Here is a 9,713-nt window from a genome sequence, read left to right on the forward strand (position 1 = left end):
TCGCCTTGCCTGCCGTCCTGGCTTGTTAAGATGTGTTCACGGATCAAGTTAACTTTGACTGGTTGAATGCTTCCGAGTCAGGCAATGAGGTCACACATGGATTAGAAATGTATTGTTGCCGGCCATTGCCCCTGCTGCCGCCAATAGCCCTCCCGCCTTAATAGGGCAGTAGAGTGATGAATTTTGAGTCTTCCCTTGACGGCAACAAGCTATCAACTCCCTCCTGTAGTTAATAATAAGATTGCAAATTAATTAATGAACAAGACCAGTCCAGTTAGATGTTCAGGTGGAGTACGTGTAATGTTTTTGATATTTTTCAGAAGTTCAGAAATACACTATTCAGTTCAAGGACGGCCAGGTAGTAATTAAGTGCAGGGCTCGCCCTTGTATTTAAGAGAATGTAGGGAGGCTTAACCTTCAAGAAAAGAAAATATTGAACGAAGAATGCCGTCGATGGCATGGGTGTTGGTGCTATTGCCATTGGCTGCATGGGCAGCCACCGCCACTAGCTCCTTGGTGGCCAAGCCAGGCTGCCAGGCGCGATGCGGCGGCGTCGACATCCCCTACCCGTTCGGCATCGGTGCTGGCTGCTTCCGTCCGGGCTTTGAGATCGCCTGCGACAAGAACACGACGCCGTTTCTGCCGGACGCCACCATCAAGGGCCACACGCTCCCCGCCGAGCCCGTGCTCGTGCTGAATCTAACCGTGACGCCGAGCGCGCGGGTCCGGGTGATGCTGCCTGTGGCGCATCAGTGCTTCGACGACGCCGGTAACGAGACCGTCGGCAGCTTCGACGGCAGGCTGACGGTCAGCAAGCCGGGCGTGTACCGCGTCTCCAACACCGCGAACGAGCTCTTTGTCCTGGACTCCTGGGCTGCAACACCCTCATCTACGCCAGCAGAGGGAAGTCGAGGTCCCAGGTCCAGAATGTGTCAACCACCGCCTACTTCAGCGGGTGCGTGGCCTACTGCAACAAAGCCCAGAAGGCGCGGGACGGCATGTGCAACAGCATCGGATGCTGCCGCGTCGAAATCTCGCCGTTGCTCAAAAGCACCAGGATGAGGTTCGAGAAATGGGCGCGCGCGCGCATCGACTTGAGGCACCCCTGCAGCTCAGCAGCTACGCCTTCATCGTGCAGAAGGGCTACTACGTCTTCAAGGCCGCTGACCTGAGCAGGACACCAGACCCGGCCAAGCGATGGAGCATGCCACTTAGGATCGACTGGGCCATCAGCAACGGCAATAACTCCCTGCGGTGCCCCAAGGCAAGAAAAACATCAGAATACATTTGCTTGAGCAACCACAGCAAGTGCGTGAATTCCATCAATGGGGCGGGATATTTCTGCGTATGCGAGGAAGGCTACGAGGGCAACCCATACCTTGACAATGGATGCACGGGTAAGGCCAACTCTAGTACATTCCCTATTCTCCACTAGTGGCGCAGCCATGGCAATGGGCCATGATGGTGAACATATTCATATATATAACCTTGTTAAATATGTTTGTTTTTTAAAATAAAATAATCTATGATATGCATAGGCTATGCGGGAAATTTCAGGTGGCCTTCCTGATTTTCACCCGAACTCCACAAAATCTGCCAGTTCGAAGTTTTTGGCTTAAAAAGTCACTCTGCCATGTTCCCTTACCAACCCTTCGTACCTGTAATATTTGGAGCGTGCTACGAAAACAACACGTAGACTCCATATTTGGAGGTTGGTGAAGAGAATATAAAGCTCTCTTCATTCATATTGGTTTTGGACATCTAAAAAAAACCGGTTCGTTGAGAGAATATATAACTCTCTTAAGTGTATGCTTAGGTGGTTAGATAGATTCTTTGTGGTGGAACCAGTCTACCTGGATTCAAATCCTAGACATGGCAAGCGTGCTTGCATATTTTTTTGGATTTATTCCAGGTTCTTCGGCGCTATTGTTTCAGCAGTATGGCGTGCCTGCCAACTACGAGGAGTATGCAGAGAGGAACATTCCAGGACCGTTTGCTTCCCCCTCTGGTCTCTGTATGAATGCCGGTTGGCAGCACTCATCACCGTCGACCCGTTCCCGAGCCTACCACACACCATGACTTCCCCGTGTGAGCTTCCCACCATTTGCCCGACCACCGCCATGACCGCACCACAAGAGCTCGATGTGGGCCTGTCTCTGCCACCAGTCCTCCGTTCCTCGACTTGTTGAGGAGGCCAGAGTCACGCACTAGCCATCCAGCATCACCAATTCCATCCTTCGTGCCATCTAGCTTCTACATGTGCTACGTCTCGCCCACCTGAGATAACTCTCATGGGTGACAAACTCCAGACTCCGTTTTAGCCACCATTTGCCCGGCCAGAGCACCCTGGGCCACTGCGTGCCATCTACAACCTTTTCCCACCACTTAGGAAGCTCTCCCTGCCCCCGCTCTTACATTCGGCCAATGATGACCTCGACACTTACGGTGTTCAACGACTTGCACCAAGGTATATTTGCCTCAAATTTGTTCATATTTAGTAGTCTAGCTTCTTGTAGATTCGTGCAGATGGCATATGATCCACGATTTGTCTGGATGCCATCATGGTAGAGGATTTTTGTGATGATTCACCATCATCCTTGGACTATTTTGATTTTTATTTATTCAATGAGGAGACTTTGTTGATGGCTACTCAATGGCTAATGGAAAATGGGAGGAAGACACACGGGTCCCTGGCTTTTCCCCTTCCTCCTGCGACGCTCCTGCGGGCGTTCGGGGGGCCTAACCCTAGCGCCGTTGCTGGTCTCTCCCTCCTCCCTCGCCGTCGCCGGGGGGCGCAAGCGGGTGAAGCCTTCGCCCGCTCGTCGCGGGCAGCGGCGGGGCTCTCTCGTCTCCGCGCACGGGGGTTCGGCCGGATGCGACGCTCGGCGCTGGGCGCGGCAGCTCGGCGGCACTCTGGAGTGGGCCGCAACGGGGCGTGACGATGATGCAACAGGCAGCGTGGAGGTGGTGCGGGCTGGAGGCCAGTGGTGGCGGCGGCTGCATCGCGGCGACGCGCCCAGATCCACCTCTGGAGCCCCGTGTCATGGGCGACCTGGGTCCAGTTGGCCTCCCCTGCCATGGCAGAGGCGGCGCAGCAGCGGGGTGGATGCGTGCACCGCTGCCTGGTCGGCCCTTGCGTTTGGTCGGTGTCAGACGACACGAGAGACTCCTCTGGTGGCCATCCATGGACGTGGCGGTGAGGGCTCTGCTTCCTCTGCTCCGGTGACGGGCCGCTGTCGTGGTCTCGTGCGGGGCTGGGCCAATGGCAGGATGGGGCGAAACTGGTGGTTTCAGGGTGGGGAGCTAGTTGAAGGGACGGGGACTTCGCTGCTGAGCTGCCCGTCGCCGGCCCAAGGTGGTTGCCGGTCGTGGCCATGGGCCACTCCTCCCCCTCTCCCCTTCCCCATCCTCATGTGTTATCTATTCTGGCATTGCTCGAGGTGGGGGCGGTTGACCGGCGGTCTTGGAGGCGGTTGGGGTGCGGATTTGTTCAAAGTCTCAGCCTTTGGTGGTCATCGAGGCGGTCTGGAGGCAGGGCGGTGGCTCTGGCGGCGGGAGGCGCATTGATTGTGGGCTGACCGCGTGGCTCGGGTGCGAGCAGGCAGCCACGCTCGCTTGGGCGGCATGGTTGCGAGTGGTTGGCAGAGCGGGGTTGTGACGGAGGGGTAGGAGCAGTTGGGTTCGCCACTTGCCCAGTCCCAATACTGGTCGACGGAGGAGGCATCCGTGGACGTCGTTCCCCTACCTGTAGGCTCCGTCGCGGTGCTCCCACTTCATGCGTGTCACTCCGGGGGGAAAACTTGATCTTCTGGATCAGACGATGACGGATTTCTACGGTCGTATCCTTCATGAAGGCATCGTCTTGGAGTCCCCGCTCCGGCCGTGTCCGTCTCACCGCTCGTCAGTTGATTGTTCATCTACATGGTGGTCTTCAGCTTATCATTAGGGTGCTTAATCATCATTGGGGTGGTGTTTTCGGTGCTCAACACCTTTGTATCTCGCCTTGGGTGTGTGCGTTGAGTGTGGTGGTGGAGTGCGTTTGTATCTTCTTACTCAATTGTGGTGGTGATGGTGCTTTATCCATAAAGCGGGAGGAAATCCTTTTTCGTAAATGGGAGGAAGACGAATTGTGCAGGGTCATAGCTCGGTCATTTGACATGTCATCGGAGTGGAGAAGCAGTCCATGCTATGCTCACCGTATACCCAAAAAATGCTCGCGCCCCGTTTCATATATAAAGAAATATATAACCTAGCACATGCACTCGACACCGCAACACATGCACTCAAGGCAAGATACAATCGGTGTAGAGGAACGGCTAAACACGGAGTGAAGCCGTGCTTAACAAAACAAGGAACCCAAGGCGCCACTTTGAAGAAGGTAATGACACTGGAGTGTTGCCGCGGCCCACTCCATATATGATGTAGGTCTTCACCCGGATTCAACCGAAGGAAGAAGAGTAGACAATGCCTTCAAGAAGGGAGCGACAGCCACGGCCGCTCCCATCGTGGGCCTGGCCAAAGCAAGACTTGGTTTGACCTCTGTATTAAAGTTTATTTAAAAATTCTATGATATGCATAGGCTATGCAGGAAATTCCAGGTGGCCTTCCTGATTTTCACCTGAACTCCACAAAACCTACCAGTTTGAAGTTCTTTGCTTAAAAAGTCACTCTACCAAGTTCTTTCTTTAACACAGTACAGACAAGTATGCTCATACAAACGCTCATACACTCATGCATATGAAAACGCGCATGCACACCCTACCCCTATGAGCACATTCGAGAGACTGAGTTGGCACATCATCTTGAGATTCGTGAAGTCGCCATAGACATGTTCGTAGTTGATGGGAATGTCTTCTTTCACTGAACACACATCGCCGAAAGGCCTGAAATAAATACAGAAAAATGCGAGCATCAATGTCAAGTATAGGACTTGAACCCTGGTGGGCTGAGATACCACTATCCTCCTAACAATTCAACCACATGTTGGTTCACACTCTATCAGGTTCCCTAACCATCCTTCCATACCTGTAATATTTGGAGCGTGCTGGAAAAACAACACATAGACTCTGTACTTGGAGGTTGGTGGAGAGAATACAGAGCTCTTCTCATCCATATTTGTTGGTGGACATCTCAAAAAAGTATTAGTTGGTGGAGAGAATATAGAACTCTCTTCATCCATATTGACACCCGGCAAATTAAGCATAGCTTAGGTGGTTAGATTCTTCATGGAGGAACCAACCCACCCCAGGTTCAAGTCCTAGACTTGGCACGGGTGCTCGCATATTTCCTTGATCTATTTCAGATATTTTTTGGTGCTATTCTATCAGCGGTATGGTGTGCCCATCAACTATGAGGGGTATGTGGGAGGAACATTTCAGGACCACTTGCTTCCACCTCTAGCCTTCATACTAGCGTCCATTGGCAGCACTCACTACGGATGACCCGCTCTGGGCCATACCACACACCATGGCTACCCCCGCGTGAGCTTCCCACCATTTTCCCAACCACCGCCATGGTCGCATCACAAGAGCTTGATGTGGGCCTGTGACTGGCATGAGTCCTCCATTCCCTGACTTGTTGAGGAAGTCGGAGTCACGTACCAGCCCTCCACCATCGCCAATTCCATCCTTTGTGCCATCTAGCTTCTACCTGTGCTGCATCTAACACATCCGAGCTAACTCCCGAGCACCACGGCCGCCGTGTGCCACCTACAATGAACCTTCTCCCACCACTTATTAACCTACCTTTGCCTCCTCTCTTGCATTTGGCCAACAACGGCCTCGGCACTCAGGGTGTTCGACGACTTGCCCCAAGGTATATTCGCCTTAAATTTGTTCATATTTAGTAGTCTAGCTCCATGTAGATTCGTGCAGATGGCATATGATTCACTATTTGTCTATATGTCATCATAGTAGAGGGTATTTTGATGATTCACCATTGTTGAACAATTTTGATGTTCATTTATTCAATGAGGAAGATGAGGAGATTTATTTGATGGTTACTCTATGGATGACGGGAAGTGGGAGGAAGACGAGTTGTGAAGAGTCATAGCTCGGTCATTTGACATATCACTAGAATAGAGCCGACGACCATGATATGCTCATCCTATAGAACCTCTGCATCTCTTCTAGCAACTCTTACAAATATCAATAGATTGTTTTAGCAAATTGACGAAGTCAAGTAAGCTAACCAAACATTCTTCACGCAACGGAGAAATGTAGTTGGGTTCATGGGATTTACTAGTTCCTAGAAGGTGACCACGACACTTTGGGTGGTTCCATATGGTACTCTTGCCTATTTGACCAATGAGTATCTTTGAATGGTCGAAGATGCATCCATAGGCGCGGGAGAAAGTTTTTCAATGTTGCAATCGGGGTCTACAAAGCAGAGTATTTCAGGGCACCCAATGTTGATAACACGTCGAGGATTTTAGCAAAGTAAGAGGCTAACCAGGTATGCTTGGAAGCATTGACTGGACATATTGGAGCTGGATGAATTTCCTTACATGTCATGGACAATTCACCACACATTGCCCTGATCCAACTATCATTTAGGAAGGGTTACCTCTGATGACTTGTAGATTCACAATTGCTACTTTGGCATCATGGTTCTCACAATGGCATCAATGACTTGTAGAGATGTCATCTTTTTGGTAGGCTAGAAAGTGGTGATGCTCTGACATGCAACATTAACATCAATGGGCATGATTATGATCAAGGCTGCTATCTTGCCGATGGCATCTAGTATTCATGGTCAACATTTGTCTAGACAATTTCAAATCATGAAGGTAATACAAATAAACACTTTGCCAAGTGGCAATAATGAGCGAGGAAGGATATTGGTGGAGCATTTGGAATGTTGCGAGCTTAGTTTGCAATTGATCGAGGTCTTACTCGCTTCTGGGACAATAAGACCTTGGGAAAGATTATGGAGTGTTGTGTGATTCTAGACATGATCATTGAGAATGAGAGGTATGCACATTGGACTACGACTATGGCTATGTTGGCCAAACTATCAAACCTTGTAGGAACCCATACCACATTTAGGCTTTTCTTGAGGTGTACCAGATGTTTGAAGAGCGAGATCTCACGACCATCTCTTGAAGATCCCATTGAGCATCAGTGGTGGCTACATGGACGATAGTGTGTTTACATTCTTCCAATCATGATTATTTGTTAATTTGGAGTATTTGCTTCATCAGATTATCTATTGTCTTAAATTATTTGTTTTACCGGGTTATTTGTTGCATTCAGACCTTCTCATTTCATTTAAATTTGAATTAAATTTTTGTGAATCTATTGATTTGAAATGTTGTTGAATTGTTTGACGTCGAAACATGGAAAATTTGAACTACTATGATGTATTTGAGTTAGGATAGAGTTTATATGCACAAAATTATGGGTAATGTTTTTAAGCCTCAAATTTGGGGAATCTACTTTGTGCATTGCCTTACAGCCTCCACAAAAGTTGGAGAGCGCTCTAAGAAATTTTGGAGGCTATATTTATTGGGAATCGGTTGGAATTTCTCTAACATCCCAGCCAAGCCGGTGCTAAGAAATCTAACAATGTTGCATCTAAACTCAAGGCTCAAATTTTCTCACTTTCCGGCGTTAAATCAACATAAGTTTTGACGAAATGATATATGGGGTTAGATATCTTACAAAGATTCCAAAATGGAAGTGGTGGAGCATCTCTACATGGCTTGAGAGTGGCCCCGCTATTTTTTGATTGTTGTAGACTCAACCTTCAATTGTAACTCTAGGAGTATTTTCATTAGCCTCTCTCAATTCATCGTTTGGACCCGGCTCTGTGACTCAAAAGTTAACTTAGCACCAGCTTTTGCCTCATGCTCTAAGGGCTAAATCAATTTTGCTTTTGCTTTGCTAATGCTCGAATGACATTGGATCGCGTCAGGATTAACCCTTTTTTAATGGGCGTCAATTTTTTAATATTTTTACTTTCCCCAATGGATCAAAATTGGACAGCTCTCGCTCATTGAGACGACATAAGAACTTCTCACGCGCCCTAAGTTTTATAACAAAAAATTTGCTATGCCTTTTTTTAACTAAATAATTGCCCGTATGTTGGAATGAGAGTATAAATATTCTAGTATTTTAGCTCATGAGTTATATGCACATATTTATGTGATCGTGTAGCAGAAGAATTTATTTGGCAAACATTTGTTGGCTTACCAAAAAATCATAATTATTTGGCATGTCAATAAGAGGTGGGGAAATTGAGCCAGTTTTGAGGGAAAACAAGGAAAAAGTCAGAGAAGGAAGGAAAAATCAAAAGAGGAAAAGGGAGTTGGAAACATACGTAAGGTTAGATGAAGGATGAGTTCTAGAGAACCTTACGTCTTTTGAAGCAGTAGAATTATTCTCTCTATATTTCTTACTCCTGCAAGAAAAATTAAACATGTATTGTAGACACAGATAAGTTGACAAGTTTCCCGAGGTGCTATTTGGATTTGACTATCCCTTTTCTTATATTTAACTTGCACACAGACACATACATTACCCCCCACTACATGTGCATATACTAATAAATCTGCTTCGTGGTGGAGTATGATGAAGTTTTTTACCACGACAAGCCTTCCGACATGCATGCTACCTTTTGTCAACCAAAATATAGATTCACATGGTCAACTTGGCTTAATGCTTCCATGTTTTATGTAGATATTGACGAGTGTAAACAGCCACAATTATATCCATGCTTCGGCAAGTGTACCAACATGTCCGGATCTTTCGAGTGCACGTGCTCACAAGGATACCAAGGAAACGCCACCCACAAAGATGGTTGTGTCCAGTCCATAAACAGAGGTGGGCACTATTGCTTCTTACTTTCCCTAGGATCAAGATGTATATAAACTATCTTCGATAAAGCACAATAGTTTTAAAATACGTACTTCCTCCTTTTCCAAAATGTAATTTTTAGGTTTGTTCTAAGTAAAACATCTTTAAGCCTAACCAATTATATATAAAATATACCAACATCTTTAAGAACGAATTAGCTTCATTAAATCAATTATGAAATGTGTTGTTAAGGTGACTTTATTTCATGTCACATTGGTTGCTATATTTTTTACACGTTTGTAAGACTTAAAAGTTCGAATTTGAAATCATAAAGATACTAACATTTTGGAAATGGAGGGAGTAGGTGAAAATATATTGTTCCTTCTCAATCATATTTGGAAAATCCCTCTTGTTGTCTTTAATGCAAAGAATATTCTCATACTTAGTTCTATGTATTAGCTCATGAACAATAAAAATAGAGTATGTTGCATGAAAATAAGCTAAAAATTAGTTATGCGATGCAGATACAATTCAGATTTCTTCTAATAAATCTACATTATACTAATATATTATTTCAAGTGGCGACAATCCCTAATTTAATCAGTTACATCCCACAATTATACGAGAATGGAATGCCGCCATTTTATATAGGACTAAAGAACACAATCAATAAGAAACTTTATTTTAATGATGCATAGAAGAAGAAACTTATAAGAATATATGTACGATTAAAGATGCCATGAAACATATATTTTTTACATTATTACTAACAGATGAATACATTTCAAAATATTGAAATAGAAGCCAACACTCTCTCTAGCTACACATACTATTATCTACATCCTTTCTCATGCGAACCACCTGCGATTTTTGTTAGTGGCTGGTTAGCGGACTTACATGGGTTAAATATTGACCCCC

At 46.5% G+C, this 9,713-nt stretch overlaps 1 pseudogene; it reads left to right on the forward strand.

Annotated features, from left to right (window-relative positions):
* Positions 1 to 453: 453 nt before the first annotated feature.
* LOC119309062 overlaps positions 454 to 9,713 on the forward strand; it is a 10,778-nt pseudogene continuing 1,518 nt past the window's right edge.

This window comes from Triticum dicoccoides, chromosome 5B (assembly GCF_002162155.2).
Source record: "Triticum dicoccoides isolate Atlit2015 ecotype Zavitan chromosome 5B, WEW_v2.0, whole genome shotgun sequence".
Classification (NCBI taxonomy): domain Eukaryota; kingdom Viridiplantae; phylum Streptophyta; class Magnoliopsida; order Poales; family Poaceae; genus Triticum; species Triticum dicoccoides.